General features: G+C 39.7%; 1 pseudogene; it reads left to right on the top strand.

Moving 5' to 3' along the window:
• The first annotated feature begins 1,350 nt into the window (after positions 1-1,350).
• Positions 1,351-2,525, top strand: LOC139185017 (low molecular weight phosphotyrosine protein phosphatase pseudogene; annotated as a pseudogene).
• Positions 2,526-7,170: the final 4,645 nt, after the last annotated feature.

Below are 7,170 nucleotides of genomic sequence, written 5' to 3'. Positions count from 1 at the left end.
CAGAGGAGCCTGGTGGGCTGCAGTCCATGGGGTCGCTAAGAGTCGGACACGACTGAGTGACTTCACTTTCACTTTCACTTTCATGCATTGGAGAAGGACATGGCAACCCACTCCAGTGTTCTTGCCTGGAGAATCCCAGGGACAGGGGAGCCTGGTGGGCTGCCGTCTTTGGGGTCGCACATAGTCGGACACAACTGAAGTGACTTAGCAGCAGCAGATACATTTTTTCCAGATTTTCTAAGACTTTTATTATTATATAACATTGTAATAATTGCAAAATTGCCAAAGCAAAACATTGCAATATCTAATACTCTGAGATTTAGATTCTGTGATTTGAATTCTATTTTTAATTAGCTATGAAAACCTGAATTTAAAAATATTATAAAGCATAGATAAATCTAAATCCTTAAACTTTTAGAAAGCATTAACTTCATGGAGAAAAATCTATTTATTTTCATTAATATGTTTCCATGCAGTTTATATTTTTAAAATAAAACTTTTCTATTAATATAATTTCTCATCTGGAATGTAAATATTCTCAAAGTAGACATAAGAGGTTGTTAAACTGACAGTACTATTCAGTAAATTTTTTTGTTAAACCCTCAGCATTTTAAATCATAGGAAGTAGTTATGGATGAACCACGTTTCAGTTGTTTAAAGAACTGTAGGGAACATAATGAAAAGTTTCTCCTAGCACTGTGCTACTCAGAACAAACTGACCTCATCCTCGTGAGGTTTTGTGGTGTGACTGACACCAAGGCTTCTATGTAAGGTATGAAGACAATGCATCAACCCTGCCTGCAGCACGAACATGTGGTTTGTAAATCATGAGAATGGCTTCAAAAGAAAACATGGAGACAGTTGGGTCCAAGGGCTTCATAAAAGCTGAAATGAAGACACCCATGTATCAGAGAGTAGCAAAATAGTTTTAAAAGTAGGTGAACACTTTCCTGGGACAATGGAGGTCCCTATTTTCCTTCCTAGACTCAGAAGTCAGGGAATTCTATGGTTGAAGATGTTTAATAACATGGTTTTTAATCTTCAGCCCATAGTAACAGATAACAGACATATAGATATAATGTGAATAAAGATATACACACACCTGTGGTTAAGAGACCTTAATCAAAGAGAATAAGATTTAGCAAAAAGTATCTAACTTGAACCTGTAGTTATTCAATTTGATGCAAAGGGCAAGTTATTTCTTATTTAATAGTTAAGTATTCTAATGTACGTCCTTCTATCAGATGGAAAACATAGACACTAAGTAGAAAGTATTTCTTACTTCCATAAATTATTTCTTTTACTTATCTTTATTCTGTCTTGAATTGAAACTCATATGTCTGAAATAACATGGTTGAAGGTGGGAAGACCTCAGAAGTCTGAAGTGGAGTGTGGGTTTCTTTGAACAATAATTAATATCTATTCCAAATAATTTGCATGGTTCTATCCCCCAAATTTCTAAGAAATATTTACCCATCAATCACAAGCCACAAAACAAATGCAAAAGCAGAAAAGAAAAAAAAATGATATAAAACCTACCCTGACAATAGAAGACTAGAAAACAGCTATACACTTTAAGTCTAAGACATTTAAAGCTCAAGCAAAGGGAAAGGATTCATTTCAAACAGAATCCAAAAAAAGCATGCATTAAATGTAAACATTTTTATATTCTGCTTCTTTATACAAAGATAAATTAAAAGTTCTGGAGACATTATTCAATGATGATTGTGGTTGAAATTTCTGAATTGAAAGAGTTCTGTTTTCTATCTGTTGGCCAAACTTATAGATATGGCCATTTGATAACTAAGGCCCTCAAATTATAAGATTTTTCACAAATTTTAAAACTGTGTCTTAACAAAAATATCACATAAGAAAACTGAACTTAGGCACAATTCTCCTATTCTTAGACGCTGTTAAACTCTGATAAACATAATAACTAAATTGGCTGGGAACTGAAGACTTGCTGCCTTTAATTTCACTTTAACGCAAGGCAAGGATGTCATTCATTCAGGCATCTTAATTATTACTTCTAGGAGTGAGGGAGGGTGTGCTAGCAGATGATCAAATTGGTGTTCTTTGTGTGTCTGGGTAACATCTCTCTATCACCCATTGCAGAAGCAGTTTTTAGGAAACCTGTAACTGATCAAACCATTTCAGATAGTTGGAGGATAGGCCATGCATTGACAACCATGTATGAACTAGGAAACCCTCCTGATTATTAGGGGACAGGCTTCAATGAAAAAGCATGATAGTCCCATGAGTCATATTGCCCCACAGATTACCTAAAACGATTTCCACTTTTGACTGTATACCACATATGGGTGAAATCAATTAAAGAGATTTGAACAGAAAAAGTTATCAAGTTAAAAACTACAAAGTGAAAATTGAACTATTTGGGAGCTATGATCCAGAGAAACAACTCATTATTGAAAATCACTATCATTGAAAATCACAACTCTGACTTTGAGACCATCAATGAGCAATGTGTGCAGCACTGCAGAACATTTCTGGAGAAGGTTCACTGACCGGGTCCAGTCCTGCGAGGCCCAGGCTTATCCCCACAGGCCCCTTTTCTCGGCTCAGTGTCACAGTTCCCTAGCTCAAGGTCATAGCCCTTTCTTCAGTTGACTCACTGTTTCTTACTTTAAAGAAATAATTATAGATAAAAATCAGTTGTATTTGGAAGAATAATAAATAAGCATTTTTATTGACAGTTTATGGGGTGAAGATGAATCAGAAAGCATGGCCTCCACTGTCCTTTTGGACGATGTGTGGTGTTTGCCCGTCTGCTCAGTGCCAGGCAGCAGCTTGATGAGTAAGTGCATAAGTAAGCGTGTTGCTTGTAATCTGTTCATGCAACAAGCTGGTGATCCTGGACCCACAGCAGCCTTCCCTCCCCTCCATCTTCAGTGGAGTGTAGCTTCTCCTCCCTGGGGCCAGCAGCCCCAAGACAGGACCCCATGTGGAGAGCTACATGAAGACAGCTCTTCTTGACTCTCTCTTCAACCCTGTTCACAGTTGGTGACCCAAAATCCTGGAAGGACTCTGAGTCACAGATCAATCTGAGTGACAGTCGTTCAGAAGCAGAGAGAGTTGAGAGGAACAGCTTCCAGGACTTAGTATCATAAGGATCCCTGGTGGGAGACGCTGAGTCATAAACCCACCTGGGCTTGAAGGATGAGCAGGCAAGTTTCCCACCCAGGGTAGCAAAGGCAGAAACGCTGGGGAGGTCGTGGCAAGAAGACTGGGCAAATGTGTCTGGCTCCCTGTGGAATTGTTCCATGGGATTCTTTTCCTGAAGATTTGAAAGGTTAAGTGAATTGAGAATTTGATAACTATGTTCATAAAAATTAAAGAATTGAGAAAAAATGTTTAACTGAAACTAGAACATAGAAAGTAAAGCACTTCAAAAATTATACCTTAATGTCCTAACCATTCAGTACTTGTTTCATACTTCAAAGTGATATCTCACTCTTTTCTGTTCGTTTATGCTCATAAACTAATTTCTAGCTTGTTTTCTTTCATATATATGTCTTAAATATAGATTCTCGGACAAATTCTAGGATTTTTTAAGTTGGCTTTGTCTTTACAGCTATTTTTCCAGACCAGGGGTCATGTGAATAGAGAGACTCATTCCTGAATCCACTTGTCTTTCAAAATTAGATTCAGTCAGATTCATTCAAAATATGTCTACCTTTAAAAATCTGGAGTTTCTTGGAAGTCTTAAGGTCCCTTTTTTAGTTTAATGTTTCCATTACAAAGTCACACAGGAAATACTAATACAAGCTTATTTGAAATATTCACTACCAAATCAAGCTGTATCTTAAGAAATACGTTGCCAATATAGAGTGATACTCTCTTTAAAGAATACTGATTTAATTGTCCCTTATAAGAATTTATAGCCTTCTCATTTTATTTACTTATGCCTTTTACATTCTGTGACATTCTGCCAGTATTTTAATCTCTTCATAGATTTGGGAATCACGAAATCTCAATAGTGAACTTTTTCAAAAGTAAAGAGTCACTTAGAAGACTTCATTATAACAATGGCAACAAAAAAAACATTCTTACTTTTCATAGAGGACTTTATTCTACTTTTAGGCTGGTGGTTAATAAACATTTGTCCTTAACAAGCATTCTAACTATACCAGAGTATATCCCAGTGAACACATTCTTGAAATTTCAGCTGCCAGTGCTTATTAAAAAACATTTGAGAAAAATATTTTTAGTCTTTAGCAGCAAATATTACCATTGTAGCACTCATGTCATGTCTTAGTCCTTAATACTATTCCTACTTAAATAGTTGATTCCAAGACTGGGGCAGGGATGGTACAGATGATAGTACAGGTGATGTGTGTGATGATAGACAGCAAGAAGCTGTCAAATGTTAGTGGGGTTGGTCATAAGGTTATGAGAGCTAATTTGAAGGGACTCCTACTGGCTAATGCTGTGAACTTGGAACAACGGAAAGAATAATAATTCTATTAAATTATAGATCTCTGGAAAATCCAGAAAAAATCATGCTCAAATAAAGACACCAGAAAAAGCATTTGTCATTCTCTAAGGTGTCTATTTAGTTAATGGTAAAGCGTCTGCCTACAATGTTGGAGACCTGGGTTCAATCCCTGGGTTGGGAAGATCCCCCAGAGAAGGAAATGGCAACCCACTCCAGCACTCTTGCCTGGAAAATCCCGTGAACGGAGGAACCTGGTAGGCTACAGTCCATGGGGTCACAAAGAGTTGGACATGACTGAACAACTTCACTTCACTTCATAGTTTGAAAATCAGTAATTAAATTGAAAGTTGTTTTTTTCAGTTTCAGATGGCAGAGTAGAAGAACGTGCACTCATCTCATCCTGCGAGAGCACCAAAGTCACAACTAGCTGCTGAACAACCATTGACAGGAGGATGCCGGAACCTATCAAAAAAAAAACAATACTTCATGTCCAAAGACAAAGAAGAAGCCACAGCAAGACGATAGGAAGGGCACAACCACAATAAAATCAAATCCCATACCCACCAAGTGGGTGACCCACAAACTGGAGAATGGTAATACTAAAGAAGTTCTTTCACTGTTGTGAAGGTTCTGAACCCCACATCAGGCTTCCCAGCCTGGGGATCTTAAGAAGACACTGGGAATTCCCACAGAATCTGGCCTTGAAGGCCAGTGGGATTTGATTACAAGATCTGCAGAGGACAAGAGGAAACAGAGACTCCAGTCGTGGAGGGCACAAACAAAATCTTGCATGCACCAAGACTCAGAGGAAAGAGCAGTGACTCACCATGCTGCTGCTGCTGCTAAGTCACTTCAGTCGTGTCCGACTCTGTGCGACCCCATAGACGGCAGCCCACCACGCTCCCCCATCCCTGGGATTCTCCAGGCAAGAACACTGCAGTGGGTTGCCATTGCCTTCTCCGGACTCACCAGGAGACTGACCTAAAACTTCCTCCTCGTGTTGGAAGGTCTCCTGTGGAGGCATGTGTCACCAGGGACTCACCACAGGGATGGGGACACTGACAGCAGCAGTCTGGGAAGGTCCCCCTTGGTGTAAACCCTCATGGAGATCACCATTAACCTGACCATAGAGCCAGCAAACCTGAGGGTTGGGTCGCCTGAGGCCAAAAAACTACCAGGGAGTACCAGGGACTGATCAGCCCCAACAATCAGCAGATAATTAGATTAAAACTTTACTGAGGAAGTCCGTGCCCACCAGAGCAAGATCCAGTTTTTCCCACCACCAGTCCCTTCCATCAGGAAGCTTACACAATACTCTTAGCTCCCTCCATCAGAGGCAGACAGAAGAAGCAAGAAGAACTATAATTTCACAGCAACTAAAATAAAAACCACATTACAGACAGTTAACTAGCATGAAAAAGCAGAAAATTATGGTGTAGATAAAGTAGGAAAACGCAATGGCACCCCACTCCAGTACTCTTGCCTGGAAAATCCCATGGATGGAGGAGCCTGGTGGGCTGCAGTCCATGGGGTCACTAAGAGTCGGACAAGACTCAGCGACTTCGCTTTCACTTTTCACTTTCCTGCATTGGAGAAGGCAATGGCAAACCCACTCCAGTATTCTTGCCTGGAGAATCTCAGGGATGGGGGAGCCTCGTGGGCTGCCATCTATGGGGTCACACAGAGTCGGACACTACTGAAGCGACTTAGCAGCAGCAGCAGCAGATAAAGTAACAAAATAAAGCCCCAGAAAAGCAACTAAATGAAGTGGACATAGGCAACCTTTCAGAAAGAATTCAGAATGATAGTGAATATGATTCAGGATCTCAGGAAAAAAATGGAGGCAAAGATTGAGAAGATGCAAGAAATGTTTACCAGACACCTAGAAGAACTAAAAAACAAACAAACAGGTGAAAATACAGTAGAAGGAATTAACAGTAGAATAACTGAGGCTGAAGAACAGATAAAGGACCTGGATGACATGATGGTGGAAATTACTGCCACAGAATAGAACATAGAAAAAAGAATGAAAAGAAATAAAGACAACCTACAAGACCTCTGGGGCAACATTTGCATTTTAGCTTTATTGACTATGCCAAAGCCTTTGACTGTGTGGATCACAATAAACTGTGGAAAATTCTGAAAGAGAATTTTCAGACCACCTGACCTGCCTCTTGAGAAATTTGTATGCAGGCCAGGAAGCAACAGTTAGAACTGGACATGGAACAACAGACTGGCTCCAAATAGGAAAAGGAGCACGTCAAGGCTGTATATTGCCACCCTGCTTATTTAACTTATATGCAGGGTACATCATGTGAAACGCTGGACTGGAAAAAACACAAGCTGGAATCAAGATTGCCGGGAGAAATATCAATAACCTCAGATATGCAGATGACACCACCCTTATGGCAGAAAGTGAAGAGGAACTAAAGAGCCTCTTGATGAAAGTGAAAGAGGAGAGTGAAAAAGTTGGCTTAAAGTTCAACATTCAGAAAACGAAGATCATGGCATCCAGTCCCATCACTTCATGGGAAATAGATGGGGAAACAGTGGAAACAGTGTCAGACTTTATTTTTCTGGGCTCCAAAATCACTACAGATGGTGACTGCAGCCATGAAATTAAAAAACGCTTACTCCTTGGAAGAACAGTTATGACCAACCTAGATAGCATATTCAAAAGCAGAGACATTACTTTGCCAACAAAGGTTCGTCTA

Source organism: Bos indicus, chromosome 9 (genome assembly GCF_029378745.1).
Source record: "Bos indicus isolate NIAB-ARS_2022 breed Sahiwal x Tharparkar chromosome 9, NIAB-ARS_B.indTharparkar_mat_pri_1.0, whole genome shotgun sequence".
NCBI classification, from domain to species: domain Eukaryota; kingdom Metazoa; phylum Chordata; class Mammalia; order Artiodactyla; family Bovidae; genus Bos; species Bos indicus.
This window is presented reverse-complemented; position numbering and strand designations above follow the sequence as displayed.